Source organism: Echinops telfairi, unplaced genomic scaffold, assembly GCF_000313985.2.
Source record: "Echinops telfairi isolate 266 unplaced genomic scaffold, ASM31398v2 ScPeMD7_17;HRSCAF=63, whole genome shotgun sequence".
Lineage (NCBI taxonomy): Eukaryota > Metazoa > Chordata > Mammalia > Afrosoricida > Tenrecidae > Echinops > Echinops telfairi.
In genome coordinates, this window is record NW_022103914.1 from 5,872,203 (window position 1) to 5,890,791 (window position 18,589).

Here is an 18,589-nt window from a genome sequence, read left to right on the forward strand (position 1 = left end):
CAAGCAAACATCTCCCAGGTTTTCTCTGAATCCAGCTTGAATTATTGGCAGCTCCCTGTTGATAGTTCGCTGCCACCGTTAACTAAATCACCAGTGCCCTGCTTAACGTCCTTATGATTCTTCCGTTTGTGACTCTACGCCAAGGCTTTGAAATGTTTGCGAGAATTATTTTTAGTTCCAATTTGGTTTTATTGTCTTGCTGCTATAAGCATCTTAGCTATTGATGGGTTACCTCATGAGATTTAGTGAAATAACATTCTGGCCCCTGAGTCAGAATCAGAGGTGGCGCCAACAGATCTCTATGGACATCATCCATGACTCACTGCTTACAAAACAAGCCTATCCTCGGCTTGCTTCTTATCGGGACTCGCTTTGCTTTTGGTTTTCAAAAGGCCAGTTTTATCCACATTAAAATTCTGTATCCTCCCACACCCTCTTAGATAATAATCTCTCAAGAAGAGTGGGAAAGACTTTTAAATCTGCTGTCAGCTATCACTGCTACGATTTTGAGATTATTAAGAGAACTTATTCTCTTCAATTTCTCAAGCCAACCTTGAGAACCCTTTCTTGAGCTAGCTTGCTTTAAAAATGTTATCTCCCTTGATTGCTTGCATTTCGGAACGGAGAACATCCTTCCTCTGACAGAGAGATAAGGACAACGGACACCCACTTTGACTATAAGTCAGTCAGTGGAAAAAGGACTCTCGTCAATTTTCTAACTTTAAAAAAAAGATGCCATCCTTTCCCTTTGAAATGTGAGGAAAGTTTGCCATCCCAGCTTCATGTCTATAGCTTTTATAGCAGGGAAATGTTGGCTGCCAGGGAGCTGGAGACAAGAGCCAGGAGTGGTACACATCTTTGTTGCTGCCATTACCTTAGATGTTTTCTGTTTGTTTTGTTTTTAATAACCTATTATTGTTGACCCTGAAATACCCGCCTTTGAGCAAAACAAAATAAGATTACAGCAGCAAGCCACCACTTCAGTACACATCACTGGGGAGTTCCGAAATAGGTAAGAGTTTGTCTTTGTCCCCCACGCCCCCTTCCACTCAATCTATTGTATCTTCTATTTGTTTTCCCGGCTTTGGGCTGCAGTCGGTTCACGGCTTGCCCACTGCATAGGTTCAGCTGGTCTCTTGGTGATCTCGGTCGTTTTGCTTTAAGTCTATCACGCCCCGTATTTTCACATTGTGATGGAATTCCTTCTCTCCTTCAAATACAATGAGTACAGTTAACAATGTACTTGACCAAATTCTGGAGGTGAATTCTTAGCATATATTGAAATGGTGTCTTCACCGGCTGTCTGATGGCAGTCATGCCTACATGGGACAACTTTCCCCCCAGCATCCTTTTTGGTCCAAAGTGTTTCCCTCTTGGACGAAAATGTGTTAAAGTCAGAAGTTTTTTCCTACAGTCATTGCAGTAATCCATCCCTTCAGGGAAAATAGGTACTCCAGAACGATACACACAGATTTCTTCTAGACTCTACATCCTGATAGGTCTTTGAGCACCCTCCGTTTTTACTTGAGGTCCCAATCTTAATTCCATCCCTTTCTTCTTCCTGCTTATCTTCTTCCTTACCCAGTGTCAGCTTATCCAGTGCTTGCTTGAGGGAAGCAGATATTTTTAATTCCAAATTTGTCATTGGATCGGCTGGGCATGGCCTTTTAATTGCCTCTGCTTGCTTAGGAGCTTGAATGATGCAGTCCTGAACGCGGGCTTCAATTCAGATAGTTCCTTCTTCTCAGCAGTCTTCACTTCAGGTTTGACTGGCTTGGGTGGCTTCTCCCTACTAGGCCTACCTTTTGTACAGCCTACCGTGCTTAAGAAATCAGACAAATCTGTCATTCTTCTCTTACAGCAAGACCACCCCATTAATGCATTCTGCGAGACTGGAACTCCTGAAGGGGATGTACAAACATCGTCCACATTGGTCTCTGGATCAAAACGTTGGTCCCAACCCCAGTTGTAGCATAGAAAGGCCATGTTTTTTCCCACTGATAGTGCTCAGGTCAAAAGGTCATGAAGCAAAGGAAGTATGTGTGTGATTTCCCCATAGCCAGTACCAGTCTGACTGCTGGGGTGGCTCTGTAGATGCTTTTAAAAAATTAGATCTAGTTTTGTTTGTAAAGATCATGTTTTCCTACTTCACTCCTCTTTTCTGGACGTTCCAGCTATGATTTCACTATTTTCTGGTCCCATCTTTTGTAAAGATTATCACCTATTCTGCAATACGTGCCACAGTCCAGAGGAAAGATGCTAATGACGACCTGCGTACAGTAGGAATACAGAGGAAAAGGCTGGGGTCCATCAGTTGGGCCTGCATGTGAGTAGAGAGCATTGTGGCATCGATTGAATTAGATTTTCTTTTCTTTCTCATGGTGGGAATACCAGGGATACCCCTGCCCCCAAATGAACTTTTTTTTCAAAGCTATGTATTTAATTTTGTTTTTTTTTACAAAGCAACCTTATCACCTTCAAAGTACTCTCCATTACACTTAATACATTTGTCAAACCTGCCATTCCATTCTTGGGAACATTTTTCAAACTCATCTGTTTGGTTGACAGCACCTCCCTCATTGTTGTTTTGTTTTTTCTTCACCTCTTCTATGTTGTCAAATCGCTGTCCTTTCATGTCCCTCTTCATTCATGGTAACAAAAAGAAGTCACATAGAGTGAGGTCAGGTGAGTAAGGTGTGTGGGGCAAGAGAGCCAGGCTGTTTTCTTGGCCAAAACTGGCACACTGAGATGGCTACGTGATCAGGCGCATTGTCATGGTGGGAAAACCAGTCCCCTGTCTGACACAAACCACTGGCACACTGTTTTGTCATACACTGTGATGCTATCTTTTCAGAAACTCTAAATAGAAAGCTTGATTAACAGTCTGACCTGGTGGAGTGAACTCCAAATGCACTACAAGTCAACATTTTTTTCTTTAAATCATTTTACTGGGGGCTCATACAATTCTTATCACAATCCATATATACATCCATTGTGTCAAGCATATTTGTACATTTGTTGCCATCATCATTCTCAAAACATTTGCTTTCTACTTGAGCCCTGGTCCGTTATCTTTTTTTTTTTTTAAATCATTTTATTAGGGCTCATACAACTCATCGCAATCCATACATACATCAGTTGTGTAAAGCACATTTGTACATTCATTGCCCTCATCATTCTCAAAACATTTGCTCTCCGTACAAGTCGACATTTTTGTCCGTTCAAGTATTTGACGGACATCTAGAATGAGGTTTGTCATCAATCAACACTTCATCTTTTTTGGAAAGGGAAAACCACTCCATACACTTGAGTTTTTCATATGGAGCTATCCTTGTAAGCTGTGTTCAACATTCACAACAGTGTCTGCGCCATTTTTCCTGAGCAGAAAACAAAATTTCACAGCTGCATACTGTTCTCTTAAATCAGCCACCACAAAAAATAACAAGGTTCAAGTGAAACTACTTTTATGAAAAAATTCACTGTGACCAGAGATAACCTTCCCAGGTGATGCCACTGGGTGCACTAACTCAGAGTGAGTTGCTTGATACTCAACTAGGGGGTGGGGGATGTGTACTATGAAAGCTTGGCTCCACCCAGCACAATTCAGAGGGTTTTTTTGTGTGTGTATAAATACATATAGAGGTTGTTGTCCGGTGGCATCAAGTTGGCCCTGAGCCTATGTACAACAAAACACTGCACCATCTTCACAATTGCTCCTTTGTTTGACCCCATCGTTGCAGCTACTGAGCTAATCCATCTCATTTAAGGCCTTCCTCTTTTTCCACTGCTACTTTATCAAGAATGATTATATCTATGCAAACTCTCATTCATTGCACAAGCAGTTTCAAATTGTACTGAAACGTCAACTGGAACAAGTGCAATGTAAATGCTCCTTAAGAAAAGGAAGGCTGAAAACCCAGGAGTTGAAAGCTTCAATAATTGTAATACAAAAAAGAGATCTCCTGATCTCTCCAGGCTCCTGTTTCTCTCTGCTTCCACCTCTTTTCCATTTCTCGACATTTCCAGCAAGGTGGCACAAGGGTAGCTTCGCTTTTTGTGCCAAATCAGTCTCTGAATCTCCTTGTGCTTAGACCCTCAGCATTCGCCTTTGACTAAGTCCTCCACGAGACCAGGTCAGCTAGGTCAGCTAGGAGACAAGGGCAAAGAAAGAGCTTGTGGAAGCCTGCTGACCTTGCGTCCCTGCTCAGGGTCACAGCTCTCACGGTAGGGAGCAAGGAAGGCTTGAGAAACCAATGACTTGGCTGCAAAATCAGCATTTGGAAGCAGACTGGCAAGAGTTGGGGAGCAGGAGGCCTGGGCTGTTCTCCTTAAGTGAGTTCTCATCAGTCTAAAACATAGTCTTCCCACCGTCCCGGTGGCAGGAGATGGAAGCTTCCTACTGACTGCTCCTCCTAGCCCTGTATCCATCCTCTGAAATGTCCCAGTGATGCCTGCCCCAGGACCCACCTATTTATCCCCTTCAATTGTCTTGGAAAGCGGCAAAGGAAATGTGATTTTATTATAAGGTTATGACTTCTTTGTAGTGCTGTGGGTCTCACCTGAATGGCATTATAATAAGTGGAGCTAATGACCTCGGAAAGTGCAGGTGCAGGGCCTTTTAGCTGAGGCTCAAACAGAGCTCTCCACCAATCGTTATCATGAAAGCTCGATGGGGAGAAGGGCTCTAACGAGTTGTCAATAAAACTGCAGTGCTGGCTGGCAGCCCAAGCCACACTGGCGATTGGGATGTCCCCACCCAGATGCAGATGGTGCTGCTGGTGCCTATAATTATGGGACTTATATATCTACAATGGAACTTCTATAAATTCAAAACTTTGTCATCCCCTTTTCCAGACATTCTGGGTTTTCCTTTCTCTCTCAAATCAACCCCAAAGGACTCCAGCGTGTCCTGAAAAGTCTCGGTAGTTTCTTCTCTGCTACCCAGGTCCTTCGATCCCTTGATGCAGACCATCATGGACCAACACAAAGACCATTTAAGAGGCGATGAACTGAGTGGGAATGGGGATATAATACAGCTAATGAGGTCTGATAAATTGTTGAGCTAAGTAGGTCTACTAATGAATGAATGTAATGGATCGAGAGCAACTAGAGAAGGCAAAGAGATAGAGGCTTTAATCTAGATTGGAGTCTAATAGAATGTGTGTGCAGATGGATGAATAAAGAAATTAAACCTGAAATTTTACATGAGGCACCAAATGAAAAAAAGAATGAGGGATCACCATTTGGGAAGTGCAAAGGAATTAAAAAGTGAGAACAATCGACATTGAAATATACAAAAGTGTAATAACATTCCATGGAGATACTACTGTCATTAAAGCAAAATCTGAGATGTGGGGGCGGTGGGGGGGGGGTGGTAAAGATGAAAACTAAGAAGGAAGTGAAAAATCAGAATGTGTACAGCTAGCTGTATTTAGAAATTAAATGGGTGTTTATGAAGGTAGAGACTGGAGGCTAGTCTTGGGTGTGGAAAGGAAAGGCAATCCACACAGATCACACAGGAATCCTCTTATTTCCTCCTAGCTGCTGGCTTACTTTTACTGGGCTCTAGGCAGTGACTCTTCTGCAATGGCCTAAGCTTATCAAAGGTCTCTTGAGTCTCCTCCCCCCACCTCCAGGACAGGAGGTAGAAAACATCATTCTTGTACTTTTGCAGTTTATCCAGAAACCTTTAACAACAAAGTACGTATTTCTCCTCTTGATAGCTATTGACTAGCGTGCTCTCCCCTTCCCGGCATTTGAATTCTAACAACTAGGTACAGTTTGTTTCTTGTCTTGAGCTGCGAGGACAGGAAAGAGCTCATTCTGCTTTTATTACTTGAGGAGCTCAGCATCTGGTGCCTGCATCATCACTAAGTTTGTCATTGTTGTCCTTCCTACTCTATTTAATCCCTCCCCGACTCCCACCCACCCTGAATTTTGCATACCCTCCTAATTTTTTCCCCCCTATTTTTCATTTTTAGGTGCTTCTCTTGAGTGTATCTTTGTAAGTCCAAACCCAAGTCTTACTCTTTTTGAGGGGCCTCACTTTCCAGCACAGTGACATCGTGGCTGTAACAATGGGCCCAAACAGAACAACAATTGTGAGGAGGGCGAAGGACAGGACATGCTGTTGTGCATGGGGTCAATATGAGATCGAATCAACCTGATAACACCTGACAACAATCATCTTCCAACATTGATTTCTCTGCTCCTTTAACGTACACCACTGTAGCCTTTGCAAAATGTTACCCTTATGGTTTACTTTTGTTTTTCAGTTGGGGTTTTTCTTCTACATAACTTAGAGGAGAAGCCTCGTAGTGCGGTGGTTAAGTGTTTACGGACCGTCTGGTCTGTGGGAGAAAGTTGTAGCAGTCGGCTTTTGCAAATAGGTGGTTGTTGTTGCAGCCCTTGTGTCAATCCCTCTTGTGGGGGGTCTTCCTCTTTTTTGGTAGACCCTCTACCAAGCACGGTGTCCTTTTCCAGGCGCTGATCTCTCCTGATAGCATGTCCAAAGCATGTGAGACAAAGTCTCACCATCCTTGCTTTTAAGGAGCGTTGTGACTGTACTTCTAAGTGAGACCTGTTTGCTCTTTTGGCGGTCCATGGTACTTTCAATGTGCTTCGGCAGCCCCATAATTGTAAACATTACAGCCATGGAAATCCTATGGGGCAGTTCTACTCTGCTTTACAGGGTCTCTATGAGTTGGAATTGATTTGACCTCAAAGGTTTATTACCTAGGGAAAGATATTACTGTTGCATGGCAACCAAGGTGGTGAGCATCATGGTTCTTTGCTAAGACTTACATGGTGACTGGTGCCAGTACTCTGATGTCTATGAGCCTTGTTCAAACTCAAAAGACATTTTAAGTTTGAGCTGCTAGCTGAAACTTCTAGGCTCTTATCTGATTGTATTTCAAAATGACACTCTGGTTCCTGTTTAGTTTCTTGTGCTCATCATCCTTGAGGTGACTGAATATGCATGGCTCTTTGGGGAGCTTGTATTAAATAAATGAGGGAATGGTTAAAGAACTGGCTACTAATCAGAAGGCTTGAGGTTTAAGTTTGCACAGATGTACTTTGAAAGAAGTCCTGGCCAAAAAAAAAAAAATCATCCATTGAAAATGCTATGGAGTCTGACTCACGTGGGATCGTCGTCAATTGGAATAGACGCAATAGTAACTGGTATCCAGTGAAAGAGGGTTGCTGGCTGAGTGATAGTTCTCTTTTGTGTCAATAGCCCACCGTTTCTATCACACACACCCACACCACCAGGGGACCTCAAAGATTTGGTGGAAATAAAATTGAAAGGTAATGGAATTTTCTTACAAATGTTTTGAAGCCTTTTCTCTCTCTCTCTCTCTCTCTCTCTCTCTCTCTCTCTCTCTCTCTCTCTCACACACACACACACACACACACACAGTTGTTGTTTGGTGCCATTTTGTCATTTCCAACTCTTTAGCAAACCTATGTACAACAAGCAGGACACTGCTTTGTCTTGCAATAACCTCAGCATTGGTATGCGGGAGCCTATTGTAGCCACTGTATCAATCCTTCTTGCTCAGGCTCTTTCTCTTTTTCACAGCCCCTCGACTTTACCAAGGGCTGATCTCGCCGGACAACATGCCTGCAGTTCATGAGACAGAGTCTCACCATCCTCCATCTGAAGAAGCATTGTGGCTGTACTTCCTCTAGGAGAGATGTGCTTGTGCTGCTGGCGGTGCAAGGGACTTTCACTAATCCTCACACTCCGTGGCTCACGGGCATCAAGTCTTCTTCCGTTTCGGAGGCCACTGAAAGGACCGCGGCTGGGTCAGGTCCACCTAGTCCTCGAGGTGCCATCTGTCCTCTTTAACACCTTACAGAGTATTTGTGTGTGTGTGCACACATTCCCAGTGCAATAGATCATTTGATTTCTTGACTATTGCATCCATGAACATTGATTGTGGATCCAACCAAAATGAAATCCTTCACAGTGTCCACCTTTTCTCCATTGATCTTGATGTTAATGACTGTTCCCGTATGGGGGTGTTTTGAGTATTTTCCCTTTTATTTGATTATTTTCCCTTCAAATCATCTTGGCTTTCAGAAAGCAAGGTAGGGTCCTATTGAAGGTTGTTAACAAGCCTTCTGTCAATACTGATGCTACATTCTTCTCCATATAGGCCAGCCTCTTGAATTATGTGCTCAGCATCTAGATTTAATAGCTATGGGGAAAGAATAAAACCCGGAGATGCACCTTTCCTTATCTTAAACCGTGCAGTGCACCCGTGTTCTGTTCTAATGACTTGGATTGTGTACAGCAGGGTCTCTATGAACACAATGAGGTGGTCTGGAATTCCCACTCTTCACAATGTTATTCATACGTTTTTATGATCCACACAAGTTAATCTCTTTGCATAGTTAATAAAACCAGTGAGTATCTTTCTGGCCCTGTTTAATTTCAGCCAAGCTCCACCTGATAGTACCATTCCACAGGTTCTCATTTTGGGTTGTTCCCAACTGCACATGAAGATCCTGAAAACTTTGCTCATCCACCTCATTAAAGCTGACTCTAAGTTGAGGAGCCAGCTCTTCGCCAAGTGTAATGTGAATGTCTTCCAACCTGAGGGGCTTATCTCCTGGCTCTGTACTTTGCAATTTCTAAGGTTTTCACTGGATAACCCATCAGAAGTTGACCACCTATTCCTTTTTCCTAGTCTGTTCTTCGTATGGAAACGCCACTGAAACCTGTTCACCATGGGTGACCTTGCTGGTATTTGAAATACCAGTGGCATGGCAACATGCATCACAGCAACATGTAAGCTGATCCAGGAGTAGGGATCCACATGAAGATCATTTAAAAATTGTTACAAGATAATAATAACCTTTACTAAGCAAAAATGTCAACATACAAAGTTCTTGTTTCTTCAGATATTCTCCATCTAGCCCTATACACTTCTGAAGGTACTATTTCCATCTCTGTAAGCCTTCCCAGAAAAATTTGCACACTTAGGTTTATGCCACATCACAGCAGTAGTTTGGCATCCTCCGGGGACTCAAATCACGTTTCTTTGAAATGTTCTTTGATTTTTTTTTTTATGGAAAAAGAAGTCTGAAGGGGCAAAAGAAGCCTCAAGGTTATAAGGTGAACAGGATCAAGTTTTCCAACAAAACTTTCATTGGACAGCCCTTACTACCCGCAAAAAAGGAGTGGGTACATTGTCACGATGGGAAAATCCTCGATGCAACCTTTCTGGCCTTTTTCTCACAAAGGCAGTTTTCAATTTTTAAAAAAATCCTTTGTAATAAGCCCCTGTGAGGACCCCAGGTAGCATAGTGATTATGCATTGCTCTGCTAAGTGCAAGGGCAGCAGTTCGAAACCACCAGCCACTCCAAGGGAGAACGATAAGGCTTTCAACTCCCATAAAGAGGTATAGTCTCATCTTACGTGATCCCCCTTTGGACCCACTGGAAAGTTGTATCATTAAAAAAAAAAAGTGAAGAGGAAATACAAGTGGGTTATGCCTCCAGTGAATCCCTTCTGAACAAGACCAGGGATGTGACCAGCCTTGCTATCACTCAGAGTGCATTGCAAAATAGATTATGGCAGATGTGCGTAGATTACAATTTAACACCTTCTCAGTTGACCTCCCTTTTGATCCACTTTAAAGTTGTTCTAGTTGTTAATACTTTCTATCTTTTCGATTGAGGATTTTCTCTATTTTATTTTATCATGGTTAGCTTTTTTGTTTCTTTGTTTTATATATATATATATGAAATCCAGAATGGGAGAATCTACAGAGACAGGAACTAGATGGATTTTTATTGGGGGGTGGGGTATGGCAGAGGAGGCTGGAGGGGGAATGATGGGGAACTAACAACAAGGAATACAAGAAAGAAGATGCTCGAAAATTCATTATGGTGATGATTGTACAAATCTTCTCCTATTAAATTGCATGATATGTGGATTATGTCCCAACAAAACTTTACAAATAAAGTGATATTTCTCTTTTGTGTCAATAACCCACAGTTTCTATCACCCCCACACACACCACCAGGGGACCTCAAAGATTTGGTGGAAAATAAAATTGAAAGGTAATGGAATTTTCTCACAAAGGCTTTGCAGCCTATTCACACACACACACACACACTCTCTCTCACACACACACACAGAGTTGTTGTTTGGTGCCATTTTCTCATTTATTTGTAAAATGTGCAAAAAAAAAAAAAGGTTATATATCCTTATGAGTCGGAATTGACTTGTTGACAGTGAGTTTGGATTTTTGGTGATTGCCCTGTGCCATTCAAGAAAATCTGTTAAGATGACCTTTGGGAATTCTAAAACTATCACCAGAACCCTCTGAGCTAGCAGGTCCCCTGGGAGCCACTGCTTTGGCTACACCCTTTCTGGAAGGCTCCCTAACAAGACTAAGCCATTTGACATGCTGAGAGACGGTGTTTTCAGTCATCCACTGGTGTTTAACACATTTAAACACATTGTGTTTGGGGAAACCAGTGCATGTATGAACTGGAGCTCAGCAACCATACTTTGCACTTGGCTTCATGCACATACAGTGAGAGCATGTGGAACAAGGGCGGTCAGTGAATGTTTAGTGAGCCACTGAGGTAGTTAGTTTATTGTGCCATCCTGGCCGATAAACACATGTGGGGTTAATTGAAGGGCGGAGGGATAAATGGTGAGCCTCGCCTTTCTAGTTCTCAGGTCTCTTGCTTTGTGATGGTCAGACCAGGCTACCTTAGCCAGTTCCCTGCTTCAGTTGGCAAGGCTCACTTCCAGCAAGACATCCCTGAGGAGAAGCCACATGGACCTACCCTGATGCCGCCCTGGGTACTGGAGCAGCTGTGTGGAGACCCCTGCCAGCGCTGAGATGCTTACACATTCACTGACTTGGCTTTCCTCCTGCAGTCAGCATCATTGCATCTGTTTTGTGAGATGGAGGAGGACTTTGTGATTGGTGTGGGACATAAGGGTTAATGTTGGACTTGTGGGCTTGGGCAGCACTGGGTTGGGATGTTTTCTTGATGTTTTCTTAACCTTTATATAAAACTCTCTCTTATCCCTGAGTTTCTGTGGATTTGTTTCTCTAATGTACCCAGACTAACATGGCCACTTTGTGACAAGTTTGCCACTGTCGTTTCTGAGCTTTGATAAGTAGAAAGGTAGGGCAATCTTCCGTGTGACAGCTGAAGCTGCTCTGAAGTCACTCAAAGCAAAGGAGCAGCACCCGTGTAACTTTCAAGAACCACCTTCGATTGGGAGTTTTAGCTGAGGTTATAGACCAAGTTTGGCTTCCAACTGGTGTGTACCCTTAAGCCATGCCTTTCTCTCCTGAGTGTCGCCTCCCTGTCTACAAAATAAGGAGTTGAATTAGACCATTCCTACCCAAACAAGCCCGCTGCCATCAAGTCCATTCTGACTCATAGCGACCCTCGAAGGTAGCGCAGAACTGCTCCTGGGGGTCCTGATGCCTAAACCGGAGGAGGCAGACAGCCTCGACATCCTCCCGAGGAGCAGCTGGTGCAAAACAGATGATGACACCAGGGCTCCTGACCATTTCTATACATCCTTGCAAATTCAACACTTACAGATTCGAAGGAGCTTTTTGTCCACTTCTCTGGATGACTTAGGCAAAACTATAAATAAAATGAGAAAGAGTCATGGGGTCAGATGAGCTAAGACACGGGAGCAATCCAGAAGTGTCTTTCTAGTGTGCCCATGACCCAAGATGATGGTGAAGAAGCAGACTTGCTTTCTACTGCCTCTACCTACCACTCACATTGTCCTACTCAGCATTACTGAGAACTTAGGGGTCTCTGAGAATCCCCTTATGTATTGTTTTGCTTGTTGTTTGGAAGTGTTGTTTTAGCCAACTCAGATTTACAAAGTCCAGTCACCCTCTGAGACTGGGGCATCTCAACTTCTCTCTTCTAATGCAGATTCCCAGAGTCCCCTGAGGGAGGCTGAGCAGGAACCTCCCTCCTGCTTCATACCCCCTGAGATGAGCTGGAATTCCCCAGCCCTGCCACAAGCCAGATGACAGCTACTGAGGAAGAGCAAGAGGAAGGTTAGAAGTTACCGAACCCCACAGAGAGTGCTCTGATGGAGAACAGCCCACAGGATTCTTGGTATCAGTCACCTGGAGTATATATATATATATTTTAAGAGTATCATATCCCTCCCCCACATCCTTAAATAGGATGTTCAGCCAGGGATTCAGAGCCCAGTGTTTGCTCTATGATTCTGACTCCACAGATCTTTCAGGTGTGTTCGGTCTTAAGACTATGCTTCTGTTTGCTGGAGACTTCTTTGAAGTTCCAGTGTACAGAATTTTCACTCCTTGTTCTGTGGTCCCTAGGTTTTCTCCATGAGGAATGGGCATAGATCCCTAAGATACCCATAGATCCCTATGATAACCATGCGTTGGTCAAACAAACATTTGCTGAGGTCGAGCTATGTGCCAAAAGTTGGAAACAACCTAAATGCCCATCAGTTGATGGATAAGCAAACTGTGGTACATCCACACAGTAAGAGAAAGGAAGTCTTGATACATGCTACAATCTGGATTGAGTAGAAGACATTATGTTGAGTGAAATGATGAAATACCACTCATCTTGAGGATATAGACAGCCCTAGCTTTCTCCTCATCCATGGTCACTTACAAATTACCTTTCTTTGCATCCATCTCCCAGTTATTCTGGATTCTTCTAGAAAGCCAAATTCGGAACTATTCTGGGTAGTACATGCTCTGTGTATACTGAAGGCAATTGCAAGAAGGGGGAGTGGCACACAGACGAGGGACTTCAAAAAATTAATGGTAAAATTAAATATTTAAATCCTATATTTCCACGAACTTTTTTAAGTGCCCCCTTCCTTCCCTCTGATACAAGCTCTTTTCTGTACCTTCAGTTACCCTTATTTAATGTGCTTCTGGGAGAGGAACCATTTCTCTGTCAATGAGGCATTTGCCACGTAACACAAATCCACAAAATAGCTCCCTTCCATTCTTGGTTCCAAAGCTGAGATTCAATCTGTGATTCGTCCAGTCATCCAGCAGATGCATTAGCTTGGTTCAATGAGCCTCGGAATCTCAAAGAATCCTGAAATCAAGGAAAGTAATACTGACTTAGCCCTGGTGCCTGTCAACTGCCTGTGCACTTTTAGACCCATTCTTCACCCTCCTATGCTCTGCTCTTTACTCATCCATACCAAGATAAATGAATGATAGAAAATTAGTAAATAACTGGGGAGAAGAGCCAAATCTTTCTTACAGAAGAATTATTTATAGGTATGTATGAACTCCCACTCTGGGAGGTGAAGCTTAGCTCCCTCCTGCCTCCCCACTTTTAAATGTGGGCTGGACTAGTGATTCACTGCCGAAGAGCACAGAACGGAGAAATAGTAACTTTAGAATGGAGAGAGCTGGCAGATACTGCTTTAGCCAAATGACCAGGGTAAGTAACATCCTTAGTTGGTGCCCCGTGGACACTGTGGATCCGTGATATGAAGAAGTGATAAGGGCACTTCACCTCTTTGGGATAGCTATCAAACAAACCCAATTTGAGGGACATTCTACAAAATCTCTGATCAGTATCCTCAAAACCCTGAAGGTCAGGGACAACACGGAAAGACTGAAAAACTGTCGCAAACCAGAGCAGATGAAAGAGACCTGGTGATTGAACGACTATGGTATTCTGGATTAGATCCCGAAACAGAAGATGCAAATGGGGGTGATGACGAATCGGTAAAGTCTAAGTTTAGTTATTAATAATATAGCCATGTTAGGGGGTTGGGGTCAAATGTATCAGGGTTAATCAAATTAAGTGAAAGCTATTTGGGAATTTTTTTTACTACCTTTGTAATTTTCCTTGAAATCTAAGATATTCCAAAATAAAAGTTTATTTTGATAAGTTCTAGCAATGTGTATACCAATGTTCATTGCAGCACTATTTACAACAGCCAAAAGTTGGAAACAACTTAAATGCCCATCAGTTGATGAATGGATAAGCAAAATGTGGTACATCCACACAATGGACTCCTACTCATCCAGTAAGAGAAATGAGGTCTTGATACATGCTACAATATGGATTGAGTAGAAGACATTATGTTGAGTGAAATAAGTCATTTACAGAAGGACAATATGGTATGACTTCAATTATATAAAAAGGTAAGAAAAGACAATATAAAGAGACCATTGGTATGAGGGGGGGAGGGCCATAGTTAATGGAGTACTATGCTTCAGTTTGTATGTGATGGAAATATTGGATTTATTACGATAGAGTTATACATCTGGTTACTGTCATTGCTGTCAATAAATCACACATCTGTAAAAAGTTGGATTGGCAAAAATTGTGTATATTTGCAGTAATGGAAAAAAGAGAAAAGCATTAGCTACTGAGACTGCTGATGTACAACAAAACACCTTATGGGATTTTGTTTCTTGATGTGTAAATTTAGAATCACAGTTTCATGAAACGTTCCCGTTAACTGGCTAGCAGCATACCTAATGTTCTGCTCTCTAGCTCGTGGCACAGTGCTTGGGGTCTGCAAAGTTTGCAAGTAGCTACCCAAGGCACAACAGCCAGCCTCTGTTTGCCTGGAACCACAGAAGAAGAAGCTGAGTCAGGACTGGGAGGAAGATATATTCTGTGGGTAATTGCTTCCAGAAACAACTGCCTCCTTTGCCTGAGATCAGAAGATGTGATGATGCCTAGATATCAATATCGAACATTTGATTAAAGATTTCATAGAAGATTATTGATCAAAAGAAGGGAACTGGAGAACAAAATGTCAGATTTTAATGGAATCCAGACTACCTGAAGCCACGGAAGTTGGACGAACTCCAAAACTATTTCCCTAAAATAATCTTTAAGCCTTAAACCAAAAATATTCCCTGCAGTCATCTTAAAACTAAACAACACTTTAGCTTAGTTAGTAAAAACAGTCTGCCTTATGCTCTTTTAAGATCTGTCTATAAGCAACTAGGAAAATTAGATGGGAATCTTAGGGAGTTCATGTTAATGGGGAGAAACAACTCAGAAAAGGACTATGAGAATGGTTATTGTGTTAGACTGGGCTCTCTAGAGAAGCAAAATCAGCAACATTCCTATAGAGAGAGAGATTCACACCGAGAAATGGTTTACACAATTGTAAAGTAGGTAAGTCCAGCCGAGTTCAAATCAGGCTGCTCCTGACACATGTAGCTGTGGAAGCTGATGAACAGGAAGTAGGATGATGAGGGGATTGGGTGGAGGCACAAGGTGGTGGATACAACTTTAGGTAAGCCAAATAAATCCACTGTCTTTGTCTACTGACAGCTCCTGGGATTAGCAGGTGACCCAACAGGAAATCAATGAACCAGTCCCAGATTCAGATTCAGCAAAAGGCAAGGGCCAAAGAGAAAGGGCTTCTACCTGATGACACACACTGATTGACAGGTTGGGCTCTGCCCCAGGCCTCACCAGGAGTGTCTGGCTGACATAATCCCTACGATCACAGCTGTATAACTCAGAGAATGTAATTAATGTCTCTGAATTGTACATTATAAACTGTTGAATTGGTGTATGTTCTTGTTATGTATGTTCTCAACAACAAAAACAATCGAATACATTTTAAATAGTCTCTATCAAGACTAATATGAAAAGAAAAACCTTGAGTTTTGAGAAGACTTAATAGTATGGATACCCAACAAAGCATTTATTATTGGAATATAGAAAGAATTTCTACAAATCAATATGACAGATTTTTAATGGAAAAAAAAATCTCAAGCACAATTCACATAAGAGAACATCCAAATGAACAAATAGGCTTATGAAAAGATGCTCAACATCATTAATATTCATAAAAATGCTAATAAAACTACAATTTAACATGTAATCATTTACCAATACACAAACATCGGAATGTCTGAAATGAAAAAGATTGACCAATTACAGATAAGGAAATTAGACAATTTGAATGTTATTTGTTGCTAGTGGGAATGTAATTTGAAGTCTGAATTCCATGAAATCTGACATTTTGACTTGCATTTCCCCTCTTTTGAGCAGTATTTCTTTTATAGAATCTTTGATGAAAACGTTCAGTAAGGGTAACTGGGTAGCCCCCAGCTCGATCTAGTTTCACGGCAAGAAAGCAATTATTTGTGGAGGCAATTAACCCCATAACCCATCTTCTTCCCCGTTCCTGACCCTCCTGCTGTCCTCCGTTTCATAGAAATCAAATCGTGTGCGTTGGAGGGCTGCTTGCCAGTCTTTTAGACCCCAAGCTCTGTGCCTTTAGCCAGGAGGTAGAACAGAAGCATCAGACATGTTATTACGCGAATTGACTCAGATGTCCCATGAAACCATGGCCCTAAACTTCCGAGCCCTGAAACCAAATCCCACGAGGTGTTTGGTTGTAAGTAAGCAGTCTCGGCGCTACTCTTTTGCTTCTTGTAAAGATGGCTAGCACACAACTTTTACCAATTCGACTTTTACAGGATTACAACTCATCGACAGCAATTACATCAACGGGATGGGCAACCCTATCCGTAATCGATGTGGCGTTAGTTGTTAGCTTTGGGTTTTCAATTATTGACAGGAAGGGGACCAGGGGAAACCTCCTGGAGTGCTGGAAATATGCTAGCCCTCCATCGTGGTGGGGAGCACACAGGTACATTTGTTGTCCTTCTATGCTACCCACCCCTAGAGGGGGCACTCCTGCTAGCCACCCCCGTTTGTAGATCAAATCCAATTGGCATAGTCATTGATCACAGAGAACAATACACAACAGAACAGAAGCTGCCACAGAAAGTGTGCCGTAAGCCCCTGTGAACCATGGCCAGAACTGAGAGACATAAAATCAAAGTTTTGTGGAAAGGGACACAGCTCTCGTGACAATGACTGCAGGTTTGGAAGAAGGACTATAAATGATAACTCAGGAATAAATGAGAGAAAAGAGGAAGAAATAAGAATCATGACTTCAAGTTATCTTAATTCTCTTTAACGATACCGCCGTCTAGTCGTTCTGACTCAAAGCCCCTGGTGGCACAGGGATTCACGGTGGGCTGCTTCTGCAAGGTCAGCAGTTAGAAATCAGCAGCCACTCCGGGGGTGATGGACAGCGCTTTCTACTCCTCTAAGAGTTACAGTCTTGGAAGCCCGTAGGGCCAGATCTATGAGTCTTTAATGACAGAGGGTTTAAAGCACAAGAATGGCGTGGAAATAGCTCTACCTCCCAGTGAGCTCTAACTCGAACCTCTGCGGCTCACACGCTCTTGACCTCTCTCTGCTTGCTCGGTAGGAAATGTGGAAGGAAAGCCCAGACCTTGCCGGCCGGAGACGCTGACATTGGCACACTCCTGCCTCCCGGTGGCTTCTTTATAGAAGTAAGTGGGCAGTCGCAAAAATAAAAACAAAATGAAATTGTAACATAAAAGCGAGGAGATCCTTGCTTTCTCTTGCACGCCAGCCTTTTCATTGTAGTTTATTGCTTCCCCCCTCCTGCTATTATCAGTAGTCCGCAGCTCACCAGGTTGGAAATGTCAGAAGTCATCCAGTGTTCCCAGGGGGATTTTAGCATCTCTGTTTTTCCAAGCGCTGACTGCTCACTGCGAAGTCGACGATTCAAAACCACCAGCCGCTCCTCGAGAGAAAGATGAGGCTTTCTGCTCTTGTCAAGCTGTACGGACTCGGAAACCCACAGGGCCGGTTCTGCTCGTCCTATAGGGTTGCTTTGCGTGGGGACAGACCCGATGGGGGTGAGTTTGAGTTCTGTTTTGTTTGTTTTGTCTAGATCACAACGATCGTGGAGCGTAGCCATGTCTTTATGTCATTTTTACTTCACTCAGGGCCTCGCAGTCTGTTCTGACTCACAGCGACCCTATAGGACGGGGTAGAACTGCTCTTGCGCAATCCCAGACTCTAACTCATTAAGGGAGTAGAAAGCCTTATCTTCCACCTGCGGAGCAGTGGGCGTTTTCGAACCACTGGTCGTTAATCGCAGCCCCACCTGGAACCACTACTCCAGGAGAGCTTTTTAGAAAATATGACCAAGAAATCTTAGGAGATATACAAAATCTCCCTTTTAATGACCAAAAAAATAATGGGATTGATTCCAGAGAGCTGTCTGGTAATAAAATGGAATTTTAAAGTTAGACTAGCTTTCAATTTATATATATATATATATATATATATTCTGTTTAAAAGAGAATCTAACGATAGCATGGAAAAGCTTAAAATAGGGGGGAAAACAAATAAGCTAGCTTGTCTATAAATCTGCATTTACAAAGATGTTAGCACCACCCTCCCAAGCCCCATGTTCATGGTGAGGTAATGGTGGTTGTCCAGAATCTGAAGGGAAGACCTGTTCTGACTCAGTCACTCTATATGGGGTTCCTAAGCCGGACTCTCTAAATGGAGCAGAGCACAACCCCCCACCCCCACTGGCAACTGTTAGGTTTTGAACTATTTATTGACTTTGAGGTCAGCAGGCCAATGGAGAGCCTTCATATACAGCCCCAAAGAATAAGAAGACAATGCATGTCACTAACGAGGTTATTTATTTATTTTTTTAAATCATTTTATTGGGGGCTCATACAACTCTTATCACAA

General features: G+C 42.8%; 2 pseudogenes; one reads left to right on the forward strand and one right to left on the reverse strand.

Annotated features, from left to right (window-relative positions):
- Positions 1 to 1,049: 1,049 nt before the first annotated feature.
- On the reverse strand, positions 1,050 to 1,986 carry LOC101654328 (annotated as a pseudogene).
- Positions 1,987 to 16,343: 14,357 nt separating this feature from the next.
- Positions 16,344 to 18,589, forward strand: part of LOC105979504 — a 6,529-nt pseudogene continuing 4,283 nt past the window's right edge.